Here is a 25,110-nt window from a genome sequence, read left to right as displayed (position 1 = left end):
AACAACACAATATTAAACAACCAAAGGATCACTGAAGAAATCAAAGAGGAAATTAAAAATACGTAGAAGCAAATGACAATGACGATATATGACACTCCAAAATCTATGGGATGCAGCAAAAGCCCATCCAAGAGGATAGTTTATAGCAATACAAGTCCACCTCAGAAAACAAAAAAAGCTCAAATAAACAACCTAACTTTAAATCTAAAGCAGCTCAAGAAAGAATAGACAAGACCTAAAGTTAGTAGAAGGAAAGAAATCATAAAGATCAGAGCAGAAATCAATGAAATAGGAACAAAGAAAATCATAGAAAAGATCGATGAAACAAAAAGATGGTTCTTTGAAAAGATCAACAAATTTGATAAACCCTTAGCCAGACTTCTCAAGAAAAAAACAGAGGACTCAAATCGGTAAAATTAGAAATGAAAAATGAGAAGTAACAACAGACACCACAGAAATATAAAGGCTCATAAGAGACTAATATATGCAACTATACGCCAGTAAAATGGAAAATCCAGAAGAAATGGACAAATTCTTAGAAAAGTACAATCTTCCAAGACTAAACCAAGAAGAAATAGAAAAGATAAATGGACCAATCACAAGACCTGAAATTGATTAAAAACTTCCAACAAACAAAAGGGCAGGACCAGATGGCTTCACAGGCAAATTCTATCAAACATTTAGAGAAGAGCTAACACTTCTCCTTCTGAAATTATTCCAAAAAATTGCAGAGGAAAGGACACTCCCAAACTCATTCTATGAGGCCACCATCACCCTGATACCAAAACCAGACAAAGACACCACAAAAAAAAGAAAACTACAGGCCAATTTCACTGATGAACATCGATGCAAAAATCCTCAACAAAATCCTAGCAAACCACATCCAACACTACATTAAAAGGATTGTACATCATGATCAAGTGGGATTTATCCCAGGGATGCAAGGATTCTTCAATACCTGCAAATCCATCATTGGGTACACCACATTAACAAACTGAAGAAGAAAAACCATATGATCCTCTCAATAGACATGGAAAAATCCATTGACAAAATCCAACACCCATTTCTGATAAAAACCCTTCAGAAAGTGGGCATAGCAGGAACCTACCTCAACATGATAAAGGCCATATATCACAAACCCATAGCGAACCTCATTCTCATGGGGAAAAGCTGAAAGAATTCCTGCTGAGATCAGGAACAAGACAAGGAGGACTGCTCTCTCCACTACTCTTCAACATAGTTCTGGAAGTCCTAGCCACAGCAATCAGAGCAGTAAAAGAAATCAAAGGAATCCAAATTGGAAAGGAAGAAGTGAAACTACCACTATTTGCAGATGACATGATCCTATACCTAGAGAATCCTAAAGACTCTACCAGAAACCTGTTAGAGCTCATCCATGAATTTGGCAAAGTCGCAGGATACAAACTTAATGCACAGAAATGGATGGCATTTCTATACACTAACAATGAAGGATCAGAAAGAGAACTTAGGGAAGCAACCAAGTTTACCATCACATCCAAAAGAATAAAATACCTAGGAGTAAACCTACCTAAAGAGACAAAAGACCTGTACTTTGAAAATTATAAGACACTGATGAAGGAAATCAAAGATGACACAAATAGATGGAAAGACACACCATGCTCTTGGATTGGAAGAGTCAATATTATCAAAATGACTTGTGACTACCCAAGGCAATCTACAGGTTCAATGCAATCCCTATCAAATCACCAGGGACATTTTCCACAGAACTCAAACAAAATATTTTAAAGTGTGTTTGGAAGCATGAAAGACCCAGAATAGCCAAAGACATCCTGAAAAAGAAAAATGGACCTGGAGGAATCAGGTTCCCATTCTTCAGAGTATACTACAAAGCATCAATCATAAAATCCACATAAAGACAGACATATAAATCAGTGGAACAGGATAGAAAGCTCAGAATTAACCCCAGACACCTACAGCCAACTCATCTATGACAAAGGAGGCAAGGATATACAATGGAGAAAAGACAGCTTGTTCAATAAGTGGTGCTGGGAAAACTGGACAACCACATGGCAAAGAATGAAATGAGAACACTCCCTAACACCATACACAAAAATAAACTCAAAATCGATGAAAGACCTAGCTATAAGACCAGACACTATAAAGCTCTTAGAGGAAAACATAGGCCAAATTCTCTCTGACATAAATGACAGCAACATCTTCCCAGATCCACCTCTTAGAGTACTGGCAGTCAAAACAAAAATAAACAAATGGGACCTAATCAAACTTAAAAGTTTCTGCACAGCAAAGGAAACCCTAAACAAAATGAAAAGGCAGCCCACAGAATGGGAGAAAAATCTTTGCAAATGAAACGACAGACAAGGGATTAATCTCCAAAATTTATGAACATCTTCTGCATCTCCAGACCAAAAAATCAAACAACCCCATCAAGAAATGGGCAGAAAATCTAAAGAGACAGTTCTCTTAGGAAGACATACAGATGGCCAACAAGCACATGAAAAGATGTTCAACATCACTCATCATTAGACAAATGCAAATCAAAACCACTCTGAGGTACCACCTTGCACTAGCCAGAATGGCCATCATCCAAAAGTCTACAAACAATAAGTGCTGGAGAGGGTGTGGAGAAAAAGCAACCCTAGTACACTGTTGGTGGGATTGTCAATTGGTGCAACCACGGTGGAAAGCAGTGTGTAGATTCTTCAGAAAACTAAACATAGAACTACCATTATGATCCAGCATTCCCACTCCTGGGCATCTATCCAGAGAAAACCATGACTCGCAAAGACACATGTATGCCAATGTTCATCGCAGCACTACTTGCAATAGCCAAGTCATGGAAACAACCTAAATGTCCATCAACAGAGGAGTGGATCCAGAAGAGGTGGTACATATACACAATGGAATATTACTCAGCCATTATAGGGAACAAAATACCAACATTTTTAGCAACATGGATGGACCTAGAAATTATCATACTAAGTGAGGTCAGCCATACAATGAGACATCAACATCAAATGCTTTCACTCACATGTGGAATCTGAAAAAAGGACAGGCTGAACTTCCTTGCAGAACAGATGCTGACTGACATACATTGAAAAACTTGTGGTGGAGAGAGGACAAGATGGCGGAGGAGTAGGGGGACATGCTTGCCCTCTCCCACAAAAAAACAAAAAAAGCACATCTACAGAATAAATGACTCGCACAGAACAGCAACCAATCGCTGACAGAGGAACCTAAACTCCAATAACGGCAAGAAGTTCGTGACATTACTGGGCAGAACAGGAGAAAAGAGGAGAGTGAGAGAAGGTGAATCTAAGTGGGACGGGCACTCCTGAAAGGGAACTGTGGAGGAGAAAGGGATCCCGCACTCTGGAAAATCACCTACAGGGGGGAAAGATCAAACAAACCAGAGGAATCTCCAGATGCAGAGAAGAGTGTAGCAGTAAGTTGGAGTACAGAAAAGCCGATCAAGAACTGAACAGACCATCTGAACTACGGGCACAGTCACCAAAAATTGAGACGCCTGGGTGGGGGCTGGGCACCGAAACCTCGGCTCCAGAGGTTAGTCCCCGGGAAAGGGCAGGGGGACGCCTGGGTGGGCGCTGGGCACCGAGACCTCGCCTCCGAAGGTTAGTCCCTGGGAAAGGGCCGGGGGATGCCTGGGTGGGCGCTGGGCACCGAGACCTCGCCTCCGAAGGTTAGTCCCTGGGAAAGGGCCGGGGGATGCCTGGATGGGGGCTGGGCACCGAGATCTCAGCTCCAGAGGTTAGACCCTGAGAACGGGCTAGGGCGGCGGGGTGGAGCGGAAACTGCTTGGGAGGTCTAGAAAGCTTTTGACGGGGCAGAGACTGCCTGGGAGACTAGAAAACAAAGCTGTCACAGAGGAAGGGAACAATACTCTAGGGGCGTGGAAGTGGAAAGCTGCATCAGAGGGAACCTGGGAGAAGAGCCTGGTCTGTGCCCGTGCTGGGGAGGGGAGAGAAGAAGGGGTGGGTCCCCATAGAATACCCCCCACGCCACAGCAAGTTTACAGGCCCGCTAGCTAGCAGAAAGCTGTGCTTCCCAGTGCATCCCCTCCCCCTGCCCCCGCCACCCCTACACTCTCACCCGACCTGGGGCTGCATGCCATCCAGGAGGGCTGGCCTCAACAATTGCCTGAAGCCTACCACCGCAGGGGCTGTCCCTGCACAGTCCTGCTTGCCCTTTTGAGGGGCTACACTTCCGCAGAGCAGCACCAAACACCACCAGCCCCCGAGAAAAGGCCTGCAGCCCAGAAAAGCTAGAACAAGCCTAGCCATGCCGTGAATAGATCTGCCTGATTCTTGGACGGTTTTTCTGAGTCGGGCTGCCCCGGGGAGGAGCCCCTTGGGTTTCCAACGGCCCTGCTACCCGCCCAAGCCCCCAGGGGGTGCCCTAGTGGATGAGCTGCATAGGACTGCCAGCTCCAGGCAGGACCCCCTGCAGCCCAGAAAAGCTGCAACAAGTTGGGAAAAGATCTCAGACAGTGTTTCTGAGTCGGGCTTCCCTGGGGAGGGGATTCTTGGGTTTCCAGTGGCCCTGCTACCCAGCAAAGCCCCCAGGGTGTGCCCCACTCCTGCGGAATAGATGCTCAGAACCACCAGCCCCCTGGAAGAGCCCCTGCAGCCCAGAAAAGCTGCAATAAGCTCAGCCAGACTGTGAAAAGATCCCCCTACATTCTCAGGCTGTCCTTCTGAGTTGGACTACCCTAGGGAAGAGCCTCTTAGGTTCTCAGTGACCCAGATAGCTGCTCCAGCACCCAGGGGGTGCTGCACTCCTGAGGAACAGCTGACCAACACCACCAACCCCCTGCAAGAACCCCACAGCCTAAAAACACCAGAGCAAGATCTGCATGACCATGTGAAATCGGCTACCATCGTGGTGTGGACCTCCCAGTCCTGTCTGCCCTCAGGAAGTCCTCCTTTGCTTCAAAGAGACCCTTTTAGCCCCATGAACATTCCAGAAAAGCCACACTGCCTCAAAAAAGATTGACCAACAACGCCAGCCCTCAGGAAATATTCCACGGCAGTGACAAGGCAAACACTGCCCGATAACGGAGAGTACAACTCCCTCGGGAGAAAGAAAACAACAAGCAAGATGAAGAAGCTGAGAAACCACCCCCAGTCAAACCAACAGGAGAACTCACCTAAAACAGTCAACAATGAAACAGATCTCTGCAGTCAGACAGACCGGAGTTCAAAAGAGAAATAGTGAAAATACTGAAGGAATGAAGAGAAGATATGAACAGTAATGCAGATACCCTCAGAAAGGAACTAGAACATATAAGGAGGAGCCAAGAAAAACTAGAACATTCATTTGCAGAGATGCAAACTGAACTAAGGGCAGTAAAAACCAGAATGAATAATGCAGAAGAACGAATCAGTGATATGGAAGATAGAATAATGGAAATCACTCAATCTGGTCAACAGACAGAAAACCGAATCAAAAAACTGGAAAGCAATATAAGAGACCTATGGGATAATATAAAGTGGGCCAATCTATGCATAATAGGAATTCCAGAAGGAGTAGAAAAGATAAGGGGATGGAAAATATATTTGAAGAAATTATCGATGGAGAATTCCCAAATCTAAAGGATACTGGGTTCAAGGTACAAGAAGCACAGAGGGCCCCAAACAAACTGAACACAAACAGACCCACACCAAGACACATCATAATAAAAATGGCAAAAGTTAGTGATAGAGGATCCTAAAGGCAGCAAGAGAAAAACAGAATGTTACCTACAAGGGAACCCCCATAAGAATATCAGCTGATTTATCTACAGAAATACTACAGGCCAGGAGGGAATGGCAAGAGATATTTAAAGTGCTCAAAGGAAAAAATATGCAACCTAGAATACTCTATCCAGCAAGAATATCATTTAAAATAGAAGGGGAAATAAAAATGTTTCCCAACAAACAAAAACTTAAAGAATACAGCAACACAAAACCCAGGTTAAAGGAAATGTTGAAAGGGCTTCTGTAAACCAAAAAGAAAGGAAGGTAAGGGAAGAAAAAAGGAAAAAAAAAAAGAAGAAGAAGAGGAAGAACTAGGACTGAGGAAACCGCAATCAGAGAGCAGTCACTCAAATAAGCCAGCATACAGATTTAATCATGAACATGCTTCAAACAAAATAAAATTAAAAAGAAAAAAATAAAAAAGAGTCATCAAAACCATAAAATGTGGGCAAGGGATGTCAGGAGGTAAATAACCCTTTTTGTTTGTTTGTATGTTTCTCTTCTTAATTTTAATATAGTAATGAAGGGTTTGAACTTACAGGACCATCAGGCTAAAACACACAATTATGGGAAGGGGTTAGCATACTTAAAAAACAGGGCAACCACAAGCCAACACCAAATATTGCATTTGCAAAAAATGAAAAAAAATACACTCAAGCAGATAATAACAGGAGACCATCCAACCCAAAAAAAAAAAAAAAAAAAAGGAAGGAAGAATGGAGAACCATAGAATCAACTGGAACACAAGGTTCAAATGGCAATAAATAATCATCTATCAATTCTCACCTTAAATGTCAATGGACTGAATGCCCCAATCAAAAGACACAGAGTGGCTGAGTGGATAAAAAGGCAAAAACCTTCAATATGCTGCCTACAAGAAACTCACCTTAGGACAAAAGATACATATAGATTGAAAGTGAAAGGGTGGGGGAAAATATTTCACGCCAATAGACATGACAGAAAAGCAGGAGTCGCAATGCTCATATCAGACAAAATAGACTTTAAAACAAAAGACATAAAGAAAGACAAAGAAGGACACTACTTAATGATTAAGGGATCCATCCAAGGAGAGGATGTTACTATCATCAACATATATGCCCCAAATACAGGAGCACCCAGATACATACAGCAAATATTAACGGACATAAAGGGAGATATTGATGGGAATACAATCATAGTAGGAGACCTTAATACCCCCCTCACATCAATGGACAGATCCTCTAGACAGAAAACCAATAAAGCAACAGAGATCCTAAAGGAAACAATAGAAAAGTTAGACTTAATTGATATCTTCAGGACACTACATCCAAAACAATCAGAATACACATTCTTCTCAAATGCTCATGGAACATTCTCAAGAATCGACCACATATTGGGACACAAAGCGAATCTCAATAAACTTAGGAGCGTAGAAATTATCTCAAGTATCTTCTCTGACCACAATGCCATGAAATTAGAAATCAACCATGGGAGAAGCAAAGAGAAAAAACCTACTCCATGGAGACTAAACAACATGCTACTAAAAAACCCATGGGTCAATGAGGAAATCAAGAAGGAAATTAAAAACTACCTTGAAACAAATGATAATGAAGACACAACCTCTCAAAATCTATGGGATGCTGTGAAAGCAGTGCTCAGAGGGAAATTTATAGCAATCCAGGCCTTTCTCAAAAAAGAAGAAAGATCCCAAATGGACAACTTAACCCTCCACCTAAATGAATTAGAAAAAGAAGAACAAAAAAGTCCTAAAGTCAGCAGAAGGAAGGAAATTATAAAGATCAAAGAAGAAATCAATAAAATAGAGACTCAAAAAACAATAGAGAAAATTAATAAAACCAAGAGCTGGTTCTTTGAAAAGGTGAACAAAATTGACAACCCCCTGGCCAGACTCACTAAAAAGAGGAGAGAAAGAACCCAAATAACCAAAATTAGAAATGAAAAAGGAGAAATCACAACGGATACAGCAGAAACACAAAAAACCATAAGAGAATACTATGAACAACTGTATGGCAACAAGTTTGACAATCTGGAAGAAATGGACAATTTTCTAGAATCTTACAGCCTGCCAAAACTGAGTCAAGTAGAAACATACCAACTGAACAGACCAATTGCCGGGGCCAGCTCAGCAGGATGGGCCTGAAGAACGGGTGCTGTGGAACTTAAGGAAAAATAGTTAACATAAAACAAGACACAGAGACATTTATCTTAAGTAAAGGTGGGATCCAGGGGGACTCAAGGTCTCAGGGACCAAGAGGGCCCAGCCTCAAGAAACCACACTGCTTTTATTGTGCTCTTTAGATGAGATCAAGTAAGGAGTGGCTATAGGTGGATGATACAGGGTTTGTTTACTATTATATAAGTTCTTTTACTATTTAAAAAGCCACTTAGGGGGTAAAGGGTTAAGCTCTTACTCTGACCTCTAGGCACATAACAGTTCTTAAGCTTAAGTCACTTATGCCTTTAGGTCTTTGCTCTTAAGCTTAAGTCATTTACCAGCACTGTGACTATTTTTCCAAGAAGGAAGATGGGATAAAGTAAGACAAGAAGATGGGATAAAGTAAAGAAGGGCAAGATGGAGTTTTCAAGGAAACATGTCTTGCAACAACCAATCACTAGAAATGAAATTGAAGAGGTCATAAAATCACTCCCTACAAATAAAAGTCCAGGACCAGATGGCTCCACAGGTGAATTCTATCAAACATATGAAGAGGAATTGGTGCCCATCCTCCTGAAACTCTTTCAAAAGGTTGAAGAAGAAGGAATACCCCCAAAGACATTCTATGAGGCCACCATCACCCTCATTCCAAAACCAGGCAGAGATACCAGCACAAAAGAAAACTATCGCCCAATATCATTGATGAGTATAGATGCAAAAATTCTCAACAAAATCTTAGCCAACCGAATCCAACAACATACCAAAAAAATTATACACCATGACCAGGTTGGGTTCATCACAGGTTCACAAGGATGGTTCACCCGAATCCAACAATATATCCAGAAAATTATACACCATGACCAGGTTGGGTTCATCCCAGGTTCACAAGGATGGTTCAACATACGCAAATCAATCAGCATCATACACCACATTAACAAAAAAAAAAAGTCAAAAATCATATGATCATCTCAATAGAAGCAGGAAAAGAATTTGACAAAGTCCAACTTCCCTTCATGATCAAGACCCTCACCAAAGTGGGTATAGAGGGAATATTCCTGAATATAATCAAAGCCATTTATGATAAACCCACAGCAAATATAATCCTCAATGGGGAAAAACTGAAAGCCTTCTCACTCCAATCTGGAACAAGGCAGAGATGTCCACTCACACCACTGCTCTTCAACATAGTTTTGGAAGGCCTAGCCACAGCAATTAGAGAAACAAAAAGAAATAAAAGCATCCATATCTGAAGAGAAAGATAAAACAGTCACTGTACACAGATGACATGATACTATACATAGAAAACCCTAAGGACTCAACCCCAAAACTGCTTGAACTGATTAATAAATTCAGCAAAGTAGCAGGGTATAAGATTAACATTCAGAAGTCAGTGGCATTTCTGTATACCAGCAATGAAACATTAGAAAAGGAATACAAAAATATGATGCCTTTTAAAATTGCACCTCACAAAATCAAATACCTTGGAATACACCTGAACAAGGAGGTAAAGGACCTATATGCCAAGAACTATAAAACTTTAATCAAAGAAATCAAAGAAGATGAAATCAATATTGTAAAAATGGCCATACTACCCAAAGCCATCTACAGATTCATTGCAATCCCTATCAAATTACCCAGGACATTTTTTCACAGAACTAGAACAAACAATCCAAACATTTATAGGGAACCACAAAAGACCCAGAATCGCCAAAACAATCCTGAGAAACAAAAACCAAGCAGGAGGCATAACTCTCCCAGACTTCAAGAAATACTACAAAGCCACAGTCATCAAAACAGTGTGGTACTGGTATCAAAACAGACAGACAGACCAATGGAACAGAATAGAGAATCCGGAAATAAACCCTGACACCTATGGTCCATTAATCTTTGACAAGGGAGGCAAGACCATAAAATGGGAAAAAGAAAGTCTATTCAGCAAGCATTGCTGGGAAACCTGGACAGCTGCATGCAAAGCAATGAAACTAGAGCACACCCTCACACCATGCACAAAAATAAACTCAAATGGCTGAAAGACTTAAATATACGACAGGACACCATCAAACTCCTAGAAGAAAACATAGGCAAAACACTCTCTGACATCAACACCATGAACATTTTCTTAGGTCAGTCTCCCAAAGCAATAGCAATTAGAGCAAAAATAAACCCATGGGACCTCATCAAACTGAAAAGCTTTTGCACAGCAAAGGAAACCCAAAAGAAAACAAAAAGACAACTTACAGAATGGGAGAAAACAGTTTCAAATGATGCAACTGACAAGGGCTTAATCTCTAGAATATATAAACAACTTATACACCCCAACAGCAAAAATCCAATCAATCAATGGAAAAATGGGCAAAAGACATGAATAGACATCTCCAAAGAAGATATACAGATGGCCAACAAACACATGAAAAAATGCTCAACATCGCTGATCATAAGAGAAATGCAAATAAAAACATCCATGAGATACCACCTCACACCAGTCAGAATGGCCCTCATTAATAAATCCACAAATAACAAGTGCTGGAGGGGCTGTGGACAAAAGGGAACCCTCCTGCACTGTTGGTGGGAATGTCAACTGGTACAACCACTATGGAGAACAGTTTGGAGATACCTTAGAAATCTATACATAGAACTTCCATATGACCCCACAATCCCACTCTTGGGCATCTATCCGGACAAAACTCTACTTAAAAGAGACACATGCACCTGCATGTTCGTTGCAGCACTATTCACAATAGCCAGGACATGGAAACAATCCAAATGTCCATCAATAGATGATTGGATTCGGAAGAGGTGGTATATAGACACAATGGAATACTACTCAGCCATAAAAAAGAATGACATCATGCCATTTGCAGCAACATGGATGGAACTAGAGACTCTCATCCTAAGTGAATTGAGCCAGAAAGACAAAGACAAATACCATATGATATCACTTATAACTGGCATCTAATATCCAGCACAAATGAACATCTCCTCAGAAAAAAAAATCATGGACTTGGAGAAGAGACTTGTGGCTGCCTGATGGGAGGGGGAGGGAGTGGGAGGGATCGGGAGCTTGGGCTTATCAGACACAACTTAGAATAGATTTACAAGGAGATCCTGCTGAGTAGCATTGAGAACTTTGTCTAGATACTCATGTTGCAACAGAAGAAAGGGTGGGGGAAAAATGTAATTATAATGTATACATGTAAGGATAACTTGACCCACTTGCTGTACAGTGGGAAAATAAAAAAAATATATTAAAAAAAAAAAAAGAAAAACTTGTGGTCTCTGGAGGAGGCAGTTTGGGGGGTGGGGGATGTGCTTGGGCTGTGGGATGGAAATCCTGTGAAATTGGATTGTGATGATCATTTTACAACTACTGATGTGATAAAAAAAAAAAAAGTTTGTTAGAATTCAACTGTGAAGTTGCTTGGTCCTGGGATTTTCTTAGTTGGGGGTGGGGTCGGTTTATGAAGATTAATTTTCCTCAGTTATTATCAATATGTTCAGTGTTTCTATTTCTTCATTATTCAGTCCTAGGTTGTATGTTTCTAGAAATTTATCCACTTCTCCTAGGTTGTCCTATCCATTGCCATATAATTGTTCCTAGTACTCTTGTATGATGATTTTTTAAATTGTATAATAGCAGAAATAATGTCTCATCTCTCATTTCTGATTTTGTTTGTTTTCTTTTTTCTTAGTCTAGTTAAATATTTGTAATTTTTTGTCTTTTAAAAAAAAAACTCATACTTTTATTGATTTTTTCTTTTTAAAATTCTTTTATTTTAATCATTTTAATGTGGTTGTTATTGGTTTTTTTATTGTGTGAGTGGCTGCAACTTCTTAATTAGAGTCTAGACATCTCATGAATGTATTTTGATATGTATATCATTGTTTATACTTGTGTAGGAGGATGGGGACTGGGACTTCCTATTCTACCATCTTGCTCATATCACTCTGTTTCTGGATTTTTTATGGTTGAAGTATTTTCCAGGTTTAAAAAATTGTGCTTTATGAAGTTCCCATTATGGCTCATTGGTGATGAACCTGAGAAGCCTCCATGAGGATGCAGGTTTGACCCCTGGTCTTGCTCAATGGGTTAAGGATCTGGTACTGCCATGAGCTGCAGCATAGATCACAGACACTGCTTTGATTTGGCTTTTCTGTGGTTATGGCATAGGCTGCCAGCTTCAGCTCTGATTTTGCCCGTAGCTTGGGAACTTCCAAATGCCACAGGTGCAGCCCCAAAAAGACAAAAAAAATTGTGCTTTATTATCTCTTTCTAAATATTCATGTTCATACCTAATTTTGTATTCATAATCTTGAGTACACTTTTTTTTAATACTGATCCTCATATTGTATAAGCTTCAAGTCTCACACAAAGTGGATCATATCAGACTACAATAAAAATATTTTTAAAATCCCTCCTCCAAACCCTAGCTTCACTCCAAGATACTAGGACTTAAAATTAGCACGTAAACCTTTCTTTTGTTGAACAGGTGAAAATCTTAGAGGGGAAATTTTCTTTATATTTAGTGAATGACTGGCACCCTGAAGAAACAAAGGAAGCCTGTTACTTGATAACAGATGATGCTTTAGGAAGATAGTGTGTTCTGAAGATTCAAAGAAGGGAGAAAGTTTAAAGAGAAAATTACCAACAGAAGAATATATGTTAAATATTAGGAAAAGAGCAAAACCTCATGAAGGACAACACAAAATTCAGAAAAAATTTAGGCACTGCTTTTTTATATCATGCAGAGATTCAAGGAGACAGGGTAATTAGACTAGGGAAGGAAAAGCAGATTATCTTTTTCTTTCCAGCCCTTTTTAATACATATGCATCACAAACATGTGCACATAATTGGAATTTAACTTATCTTGCAATTTGAGTAAATAACTTCTTAAAAAATCATTTGAGGTTCAGTTTGTTCACATACATTTTGATGAATTTTGCCTCAAAGAATTCCAAACTATACCAAAAATCTAGTATCTGGAATATCTGAACAGTAAATCCACATGGCTACTGATGACATAAAAAAATCCATCCATCAATCTCCCATTCTGTGGGTTGTCTTTTCATTTTGTTTAGGGTTTCCTTTGCTGTGCAGAAACTTTTAAGTTTGATTAGGTCCCATTTGTTTATTTTTGTTTTGCCTGCCAGTACTCTAAGAGGTGGATCTGAGAAGATGTTGCTGTCGTTTATGTCAGAGAGAATTTGGCCTATGTTTTCCTCTAAGAGCTTTATAGTGTCTGGTCTTATAGCTAGGTCTTTCATCGATTTTGAGTTTATTTTTGTGTATGGTGTTAGGGAGTGTTCTAATTTCATTCTTTTCCATGTGGCTGTCCAGTTTGCCAGCACCACTTATTGAACAAAAATTCTACCAAACTTTTATAGAAGAATTTATATCAATCCTTTTCAAACTTTTCTAAAATATGAAGAGAAGTCATCATTTCCAAACTTTGTCTGAGATTGGCATTGCCCTGAGGCCAAGGCCAAAAACAACATAAGAAAAGAAAATTGTAGGCCAAGATCCTGATCAACATATATACAATATTGTCAACAAATCTAGCAAATGGAATTTGAAAACATGTTTAAATGTCATGAACTATGGTCAAATGAGGTTTATCTCTTGGATGTGAAGATGATTCAAAATATGCAAATCAATTAATCTGATATACCATATTAATGAAATGAAGGATGGAAATGTCATAATCATCTAGATGTAAAAAATTTGAAAAAGTTCAACATGCTTTTATGATAAAACCTCTCAAAAACTAGGTAAAGAAGAAATGTACCTCAACACAATAAAAGCTGTTTCAGTCAATTCCACAACTACCTTCATACTTAACTGTGAAAAAGTGAAAGCCTTTCCTCCAAGATCATGAACAATACAAGGATGACCAGTTTTGTCACTTCTATTAAACTGTACTGAAAGTACTAGCCAAAGAAATTAGGCAGGAAAAAGAAAAAAAAATCCAAACTTGAAACGAAGTAGAGTTATCTCTATTTGGAGATCACATGATCTTATACATTAAAAAACCCTAAAGCTTTCTTCACAAAATATGTCAGAACTAGTAATGAATCGAGTAAAGTTTCAGGATTAAAAATCAACATACAAGCATAAGTTGTCTTTCTACACCCTATTGAAAATTATTCAAAAAGAAAATTAAGAAAACAATCTAATTTACAACAATATATAAAAATATAAAATCCTTTGGATTAAACCTTTTTGTGTGATGACACAAGATCTTTGTAAATATTTACATATATAATATTTTATAGACTCTATTCTGTACAGATTTATTCAATCTTATGCTCAGAAATCCCATCATGTTTCAGCAGAAACAAATTTCACTAGTATCCATGTGGATGCAGGTTTGATCCCTGGCCTTGCTCAGTGGGTTGAGGATCCAACATTGCAGTGAGAAGTGATGTGGGTAGCAGACGCAGCTCAGATCTGTCATTACTATGACTGTGGCTTAAGCCATCAGCTACAGCTCCAATTCGACCCCTAGCCTGGCAACTTCCATATGCTCCAGGTGTGGCCCTAAAAAGGCCAAAAAAAAAAATAATAATAACCTTATACTCTAAGATTTATTTCTCATGTAACTTAAAATTTGTACATTTTACCCTCAACGTTTTCCTCTTCCCTCCAGTCCCTGGCAAATGCAATTCTACTCTGTTTCTAGGCGCTTAACTACTTTAGATTCTTAACATAAGTGGTACCATATAGTATTTGCCCTTCTGTGATTGGCTTATTTCACTTAGTATAGTATCATCCATGTTGTTGTTGATAGAAGAATTCTCTTCCTTTTGGAATTCCCTTGGTGGCACAGTGGTTAACGAATCCCACTAGGAACCATGAGGTTGTGGGTATGATCCCTGCCCTTGCTCAGTGGGTTAATGATCCAGCATTGCCATGAGCTGTGTGTGGTGTAGGTCGCAGACACGGCTCAGATCCTCTGTTGCTGTGGCTCTGGCGTAGGCTGGTGGCTATAGCTCCGATTCAACCCCTAGCCTGGGGACCTCCATATGTTGCGGGAGTGACCGTAGAAAAGACAAAAAAAAAAAAAAAAAGAATTCTCTTCCTTTTATGCCTGAATAACATCCCCTCATATGTATTATACAACATTTTCTTTTGTAATTCATTCACTGAATGGACATTTAGATTGTTTTCCTGTTTTGGCTATTGTGAATAATTCTGCAATGAACATAGGAGTGCATATGTCTCTCTTAGATACAAATTTCAATTATTTTTAATATATACACAGAAGTGGGGTTGCCAGATAATATTTTAGTTCTAATTTTAATTTTTAAGAACCTCTGAACCATACAACATAACAACTAACAATGTATAGGTATTCCAATATCTCCACATATTTATAAACTTTTAATATCATTTTTATAATGTCCATTCTAAGAGTATGAAGTGATACATCATTGTAGTTGATTTGCATTTCCCTTGATGCCTTTAATTTTTTTTAATTTTTATATAATGATTTTTATTTTTTCCATTATAGCTGGTTTACAGTGTTCTGTCAATTTTCTACTGCACAGCATGGATTAGGAAGATGTAGTCTATATGCACAATGGAATACTACTCAGCCATAAAAAAGAAAAAAAATAATGCAATTTGCAGCAACATGGATGGAACTAGAGACTCATGCTGAGGGAAGTAAGTCAGAAAGAGAAAGACAAATACCATATGATATCACTTATGTCTGAAATCCCTTGATGATTTTAATATTTAGCAACTTTTATGTAACTATTGGCCATTTATATGTCTTCTTTGGAGAAACATCTACTCAATTTTTACTGCTTATTATTTTTAATAGGGTTATTTTAATAAGGTTAATAGTGTTATTTGGCTTTATAGTATCAAGATGTAATAGTTCCCTATGTATTTTGGATATAATCCCTTTATAAGATACATTGTTTGCAAATATTTACTTCCATTCTATCTTTTCAATTTTGTTGATTGTTTCCTTTGCTGCTCAGAAGACTTAGTTTAATGTAATCTCTTGTCTATTTTACTTTTGCTTCCTGTGCTTTTGCAATTATTTTCAAAAAATCATTGCCAACAGGAATGTCAGGAAAATTTTTCCTTATATCTTCTTCTAGGAGTTTTACAGCTTTGGGTCTGTCTTTTTAGTCCTCAATCCATTTTGAATTGATTTGTGTGTATGGTAGAAGATAACGTTGATTTCATCCTTTTAAAAATGGATATTCTGTTTTCCCTGCACTATTAATTGGAGAAATTATTCTTTCCCTATTGTATATACATGCACACTTATGAAAGATTAATTGACTATGTATTGTGGTTTTATTTCTGGGTATCATATACTGCTCCATTGTTCTATTAATATGTCTTTATTCCAGTATCATATTGTATTGGTTACAGAAATTTTGTAATATAATTTTAAATCAGAAATTGTGATGCCTCCAACTTGGTTGTTGATCAAAGTTTCTTTAGCTATTTGGGGTATTTTCTGTTTCTATGTTAATTTTGGGATTTTTTTTCTACTCCTACAAAAAGAAAAAACCTTGGAGTTTTGATAAAATTACATTGAATATATACATTGATTTGTGTAGTATGAATATTTTTGAATGCTAATTTTCCCAATACATGAACATAAGATATATTTTCATTTATTTGCATCTAGTTTAATTTCTTTCATCACTGTTTTGTAATTTTCAGTTTACAAATTTTCCACCTCCTTGGTTAAGTATTTCATTTTTTGATGCTTTTGTTAATGGAAGGTTTTCCTAATTGTTTTACATTTTTCATTCCTAGAAAATAGATATGTAATATTTGTACATTGATTTGTATACTGTACTTGAACTGTACTTGTTTATTAGTTCTGACAATTTTTATAGAATTTTTAGGGTTTTATACATGCATGATCAAGACATATATAAATAGAAATAATTATGCTCTTCCTTCATAATTTAGATATCTTTTATTTCTTTATGTTGCCTTATGGCCGTTGCTAGGATTTCAAGTACTATGTTGAATAAAAATTGTAGAAGAGGGCAGTCTTGCTTTGTTCCAGTTCGTACAGACAAAGCATTGTTTTTCACCTTGAGAAAGATGTTAGCTATTGGCTAGGTTTATATGGCCTTTATTTGTTGGAGTATAGTCCTTCTTTACTTAGCTTGTTGAAAGTTTTTATCATGAAAGCTTTTTGAATACTGTCAAATGCTTTTTCTACATCTATTGAGATGATCATGTGACTTTCATAATTCATTCTGTTTAATATGGTATATCACATTGATAGATTGGCTTATGTTGAACAATCCTTCCATTCCATGGTATGGACATTTGGTCATAATTTATGTTCCTTTAAATGTCCTGTTGAATTCAATGTGCTAATATTTTGTTGAAGATTTTTGCATCCATATTCATTAGCATTATTTGCATATAGTTTTATTTTCTTATGGTTTCATTGTCAGGCTTTGGTATCAGGGTAATGCTGACCTCACAAAAGTAGGTTGGAAGTGTTTCCTCTTCCTTTTCATATGTGTTTAAGAATATTTGGTATTAATTCTTTATATGATTTGTAGAATTGACCTGTGAAGCTCTATGGTCTATGTTGTGTATTCTTAGGAATTTATTCAGCTCTTCTAAGTTATCCCTTTTTTAAATATATAATTGTTCATAGCAGTCCTGTATCATCCATTTTCTTCTGTGACATTCATTGTATTGTCTCCTCTATTTCTAATATACTGATTTGAGTTTTCTCTTTTTTTCTTATTCTAAGGGTTTGTCATTTTTTATCTTTAAAAAAACTGAATATCTGTTCTCTCTTTTTTTCTATTTGGTTTCTATTATCCATTAATTCTTGATATTAATGTCTCCATACATCATATATTATATGTTATATAGATATAATTTTTAATATCCTTGCTGAATTGACACTTCAATATTGTGTAATGCCTGTGTTGACTTTTATTGCAGGATTTTATTTAAAATCTAGTTTTTCTCATATAAGTATAGCTACCCTTGCTCTCTTTTTGTTATCATTTGCACAGAATATCTTTACTGTCCTTTACTTTCAAGCTAAATGTGTCCTTAAATTTTAAGTACTCTCTTGCATACAGCAAATAGTTGGACCATGCTTTTTGTTAATTTAGCTTTACTATATCCTTGTATTGGGGAGTTTAATTTATTCAGGCTTAAAGTAATTATTGATAAAGAAGGACATAACATTGGCATTTTTATCATTTTCTCTCTGCTTTGTAGTTCTTTTCTCTCTCTTTTTTTCTCAATTATTTTTTATGTATGTTTTTGTCCATTTCCTTTTCTTCTCTCTGTTTTTCATAATGTATATATTGGTTTAGTTGATAGTGTTTACAAGGCCTTAGACTTCATTCACTTTCATTCCTTTTTTCCTTTTGTTCCTATGACTGTGTAATTTCAAATAACCTGTATTCCACTTCATTTACCCTTTCTTCTGCATGTCCAAATGTGTTGTTGAAGCTTTCTATTGAATTTTTCAGTTCAGTCACTGTGTTATTCAACTCTGTAATTCCTGTTTGGATATTTATATGGCTTCTATTTCTTTGTTGTTCTATTAATTATGTTCATCTATCATTTTTCTGATTTCTTTTAACTGTCTGTGTTCTGTTATAACTCACTGAGTTCCTTTAACAATATTATTTTGAATTTTTTGTCAAGCAGTTCATAGATCCATTTTTTTTATGATCAGTTACTGGAGCTTTGTTTTGTTCCTTTGGTGGCTTCATGTTTCTCTGATTATTCATGATCCCTGTAGTCTTGCATTTATATCTACCTATTTGAAGAAGCAGCCAACTATTCCCATCTTTACTGACTGGCCTCAGCAAGAAAAGCTTTTTATCAGTCAGCCCAGTAATAGATTTTGAACAAGACTCTTGACAGGGAACAAGTTTTTACCTGCTTCTGTGGGCTACAGGAAGGCCCATTACTAGGACCTGTGGATCAGATGTTCAAATCATTGCACTGTTTGTTTGGAGGCCCTTCCCCTTTTCTTTGTTCTTGGCTACCCCCAAATAATCTATCCATGTTTAACTCCCTCAATATTCTGTATAAGGTTTGAGAGAAGCAGATTTTCAGGTAGTACCTTGAAAAATTGTGAAGTTAAATGCTCACTTTTCCCCATTAAAAATATGCAAACTATGGAAATGTCTCTGGCTGTACTGCCATGCTTACTTGGAGGAGGTGTAATTCAAGTAAAGTGAAACTTTCCTCCTTACTCTTTCAATGCCTCTTTTCTTGTTTCTGTGTTCCCATGGGGTGCCACCTGAATTCTGGAGCTCTCATGAAGATATATTGTAATCTTTAATAATACACTTAACTAAGGAAGTGAAAGACTTATATACTGAAATCTACAGAACATTAATGAAATAAATTAAGGAAGACACAAATTGAAGGAAAGATAGTCTGTGTTCATGGATTGCAGTACTTAATATTACTAAAATGTCCACACCACCTAAAGCTATGTAAAGATTCAATGTTATCCCCATAAAAATATCAATGGAATTTTTTAAACAGACATAGTATACAATCCTAAAATCCTATGTAACCATAAAAAAGTCCCCATGTCAAAGCAATCTTGAGAAAGCAAATAAATCTGGAGCATCTCACTTTCTAATTTCAACATATATTATAAACTATAGTAATTAAAACACTATAGCATTCTATGTCATACTCCTGAAGATGATATAATATTGTAAGTCAACTATACTTCAAAAAAATAAGTATAGTAATGGCATGATGACAGACTTATAGAGACGTAAACAGAATAGAAAGCCCAGAAATAAACTCATGCATGTGCAGTCAACTTATTTTCAACAAGAGGGACAAAAGACAATGGGAAAAACAAATTTTCTCCACAAATGCTGCTGGAAAATGGATGCTATGGTATCTTACACCATACACAAAAATCAATTCAAATGGATTGAAGACTTTAGTGAAATATTAGAATCTAGAAAATAATTACTATAGCCAAAAAAAAAAAAAACAGAGGAGGAATACAATTCTATATTAATCTTGGCAATGACAACAAAAGGAAAAAATAGTGGGACTGTATCAAGATAAAAATTTCCTGCACAGTAAAGAAAACAACCAAGAAAATGAAAAGACAACCTATGAAATGGGAAAATTTTTTCAAACCATATATCTGATGAGGCGCTAAAACTCAATAGTAAAATAAATAAATTACTCTATCACAATGAGCAAAGAAACTGAATACAAATTTCTCCAAAGGAAATGTACAAGTGGCCAACAAGCATATCACTTCAATATCACTAATCATCATTAGGGAAAAGTAAATCAAAACTACAATGCGATATCTCCATCCTTTTAGGATGGCCATTTTATATATATATGAAAGATGTCAAGTGTTGGCAAGAATGTGTAGAAATTGGAACCCTTGTACACTATTGGTGGGAACATAAAATGATGAAGCCACTATTAAAAACAGTAAAATGAATTCTCAAAAATAAAACTACTATCTGTATGGTCTAGCATTCTCCCTTCTGTGTATATAATAAAAAATTGAAATCAGGACCTCAAAATTTTATCTTCATTCCCCAAATTTAAACCTTTTGCTCTGTGAAAGATCCTATTAAGAGGATGAAAAGAAAAACATGAGAAAAATGCCCAACATTGCTGATTATAAGAGAAAGGCAAATAAAAACAACCATGAGATACCACCTCACACCAGTCAGAATGGCCCTCATTAAGAAGTCCACAAATAACAAGTGCTGGAGGGGCTGTGGACAAAAGGGAACCCTCCTGCACTGTTGGTGGGAATGTCAACTGGTACAGCCACTATGGAGAACAGTTTGGAGATACCTTAGAAATCTATACATAGGACTTCCATATGACCCCACAATCCCACTCTTGGGCATCTATCCAGACAAAAGTTTCCTTAAAAAAGACACATGCACCCGCATGTTCATTGCAGCACTATTAACAATAACCAGGACATGGAAACAACCCAAATGTCCATCGACAGATGATTGGATGAGGAAGAGGTGGTATATAGACACAATGGAATACTACTCAGCCATAAAAAAGAAGGACATAATGCCCTTTGCAGCAACATGGATGGAACTAGAGACTCTCATCCTGAGTGAAATGAGCCAGAAAGACAAAGACAAAGACCATATGATATCACTTATAACTGGAATCTAATATGCAGCACAAATGAACATCTCCACAGAAAAGAAAATCATGGACTTGGAAAATAGACTTGTGGCTGCCTGGGGGGAGAGGGAGGGAGTGGGAGGGATCGGGAGCTTGGGGTTATCAGACACAATTTGGAATAGATTTACAAGGAGATCCTGCTGAGTAGCATTGAGAACTATGTCTAGATACTCAAGTTGCAACAGAACAAAGGGTGGGGGAAAAATGTATACATGTAAGGATAACTTGATCCCCTTGCTGTGCAGTGGGAAAATAAAATAAGAAAAAAAAAAGCAACAGACTTGGAGAAGATACTAGAACACTATGTTAAGGAACTCTATTAAAAACTCTGAAAACTTAGTAAAATAAATAAGCAAACAAATAATCCAGTTAGAAAGTGATCAAAAGATATGAAGAGATTTCACTAAGAGGATACATACATGGAAAATAACTATATGAAAGATGTTTAATATCATTAGTTATTAAAATACTACTCAGACATAAAAAGAATGACATAATGCCATTTGCAGCAACATGGATGGAACTAGAGACTCTCATATTGAGTGAAAAAAGTCAGAAAGAGAAAGACAAATACCATATGATATCATTTATATCTCGAATCTAATATACAGCACAAATTTTATCTATATGGTCTAGCATTCTCCCTTCTGTGCATATAATAAAAAATTGAAATCAGGATCTCAAAATTTTATCTTCATTCCCATGTTCATTGAAACATCATTCACATTACTCAATATATGGAAGCAAACTAAATGTTTATCAATGAATGAATGGATAATGAATGTGTTTTACATACCTGAATTATCATTCAGCTTTTTGCAATGGTATGGATGATCAAGGAAGGCATTGGGCTAAATGAAATAAGCCAATCACAATAGGGACATATACGGCAGATTCCATTTACATAAGATATCTATAATGATTAGAGAATGTACTATATATACATTAGCCAGAGAGTAAAAATGCTGAATGATGATTTCTATGGCCTGAGCAAAGGGGGAAATGACAAAGTGCTATAAAGATAATTATGCAAGATGAACAAATTCTAGTGATTTTCTGTCCAATATAGTACCTATATTAATAATATTGTACACTTAAACAGGTCTTAATAAGGTGGACCTCAAGCTAAGGGTTCTTACCAAAAAAATAAACAAAAATAAAATGTAAAAATACACTAAAAAAGTGGTGAAAAATATTTACAAAATAAATCTGATAAAGTGCTTGTGTACGAGACATTAAGAAAATGTAAATGAAAATGAAAATATATCATGTCACCTCACTTTAATGGCTATTATATATAATGCAGGCTATCATAAATAATGCAGACTTAAAACAATGTTGGCAAGGATGTGGAAAAATGGAAATCATCATTGCTCATGAAAATGTAAAATGGTACAGAAACCACTGGAAAACACCATGACAATTTCTTTAAAAGTTAAAAAAAAAAAATACCAAGAGAGAGGATTAAGATGGAAGAATAGAAGGACTGGAGCTCAACTTCTCTCCTAAAAACAACAAAATTCACAACTAAAGACTGAGCATTCTTCACCCAAATGGACCGGAAACCTTAAAAAAAAAATCCTACACCAGAAGAAAAAGAAGAGGACACATCAAGAGGTAGGAGGGGAAATTTCGTGATATAAACAACACCATACCTCCTGGGTGGGAAGCTCCACAGACTGAAAACTAACTGGCTCACAGAGACTCACCTACAGGAGTGAGAGTTATGAGCCCCACATCAAACCATCACGTGTGGGCATCTGGCACTGGGAGAAAGAACCCCTGGAGCATCTGGCATTGAAGGCCAGTGGGGCTTGTGCACAGGAGCTCCACGGGACTGAGGGAAATGGAGACCCCATTCTTAAAAGGTGCACACAGACTTTCACATGCACAGGGTCCCAGGGCAAATCCAAGTCTCCATAGGAATCTGGGTCAAACCTGACTGCAGTTCTTGGAGGACATCCTGGGAAAACAGGGGTGAATGTGGCTTGTTGTGAGGGAGGGAAATTGAAGGCAAAGCTCTCAGGAATATTCAGCAGCCATGGCTTTTTCTGGAGGTGCTCATTTTGGGAAAATCTGGCCCCACCCAACAGTTAGCACTGAGAAACCCCAGGGCAAACAACAATCCAGGTGTGATCACAGCCCTGCCCTTCAGTAAACAGGCTACCTAAAGACCCCTCAGGAAAACAGCTGCCTCTAATCCCATCCAGAGACTAAGCCCCACCCACCAGAGGGATTAGAATCAGCTCCACCCACCAGTGGGCAGGCATCAGCCCCTCCCATCAGGAAGCCTACAGCAAGCCCCCATACTGACTTCAGCCACAAGGGGGCAGACATCAGACGTAAGAGAGGCTACAACTCTATTATTTGTAACAAGGACACCACATGAAAAAACCTATAAACATGAGAAGACAGAGAACGATAACTCAGATGAGGGAGAAAGGAAAAACCCCAGAAAATCAGCTAAGCCATGAGGAGATTCCCAGCCTCCAGGAAAAAGACTTTAGATTGTTGATGCTGAAGATTATGCAAGACATTGGAAATAAACTGGAGGCAAAGATGCATAACTGACAGGAAACACTGAGCAAAGAGATACAAGATATAAAACTGAAACAAGAAGAGATGCAAAATACAATAACTGAAATAAAAAATTCACTGGAAGCAGCAAATAGAATACAGGAGGCAGAAGAACGAATAAGTGAGGTGGAGGACAGATTCGTGGAAATTACGGACACAGAACAGAAAAGAGAAAAAAGATTGAAAACAAATGAAGAGAGTTTCAGAGAACTCTGGGACAACGTTAAATGCACCAACATCCGTATTACAAGGTTACTAGAAGGAGAAGAGAGAGAGAAGGAGACAGAAAAAATATTCCAAGAGATAATAGCTGAAAACTTCCCTCACATGGGAAGGGAACCCCTCACTCAAATCCAGGAAGCACAACGAGTACCATATAAAATAAACCCAAGGAGGAATACACCAAGACACATATTAATCAAACTGACCAAAATGAAAGACAAAGAGAAAATCTTGAAAGCAGCTAGGGAAAAGAAACAAGTAACATACAAGGGAACCCCAATAAGGTTATCAGCAGATTTTTCAACAGAAGCTCTGCAGGCCAGAAGGGAGTGGCATGATATACTTAACGTGATGAAAGGAAAAAACCTCCAACCAAGATGACTTTACCCAGCAAGGCTCTCATTCAGATTTGAAGGAGAAAGAAAAACCTTCACAGATAAGCAAAAGTTGAGAGAATTCAGCAACCCTAAACCAGCCTTACAACAAATACTAAAGGAACTTCTCTAGGCAGAAAAGAAAAGACAGCAACAGGGAACAAAAATGCCACAAATGACAAGGCTCACCAGTAAAGGTATATATACAGTAAAGATATGAAATCACCCATGCACGATTATACCACCAAAATCAGAAATCATGAGAAGAGGTGGGTACAAATGCAGGACACTGGAGATGAACTTGCAGTTAAGAGAACAACAACGTAAAACAATCTCGTATACATATAGACTCTTATATCAAAACTTCAGAATAATTTCAAGCCAAAAATCTACAATTGATACACAAACAAGGAATCTCTGGAGAAGAAATACATCTCATAGTAAATAAGTGCATAATCCATCATGAAGCGGGTCATTTGACATCATTCTTGGAATGCTGAAGTCTTCTTACATCTGATTCTGATTTCTTCTCCATCAAAGAAGTCATGATAATTATAATTAAATAATGCCATTGTACAATTAAATAATACGGTTCTACAATTGTATTATTAATAACCATTTCTCTCCATGGTACAATGTAAGGTCTATAATGTCTTGTTTATCACATCACCTAGAATGGTGTAATGCCTATATTGAAGAATCAATAAGATGTAACAAATTGTGAGGACATATTTATATAGTTACACTGTTTTGTAACCAATTTATGCATTTAATGTTTTACTTATTTTCAGAGGGTATATTATTTTTGTTATTCTTACCAGTTAAGTTATTCTTTTTATTATGCT

The sequence above is a fragment of the Sus scrofa genome, chromosome X (genome assembly GCF_000003025.6).
Source record: "Sus scrofa isolate TJ Tabasco breed Duroc chromosome X, Sscrofa11.1, whole genome shotgun sequence".
In the NCBI taxonomy this organism is placed as follows: domain Eukaryota; kingdom Metazoa; phylum Chordata; class Mammalia; order Artiodactyla; family Suidae; genus Sus; species Sus scrofa.
The sequence above is the reverse complement of the archived record's forward strand: the minus strand, read 5'-3'. Positions refer to the sequence as shown.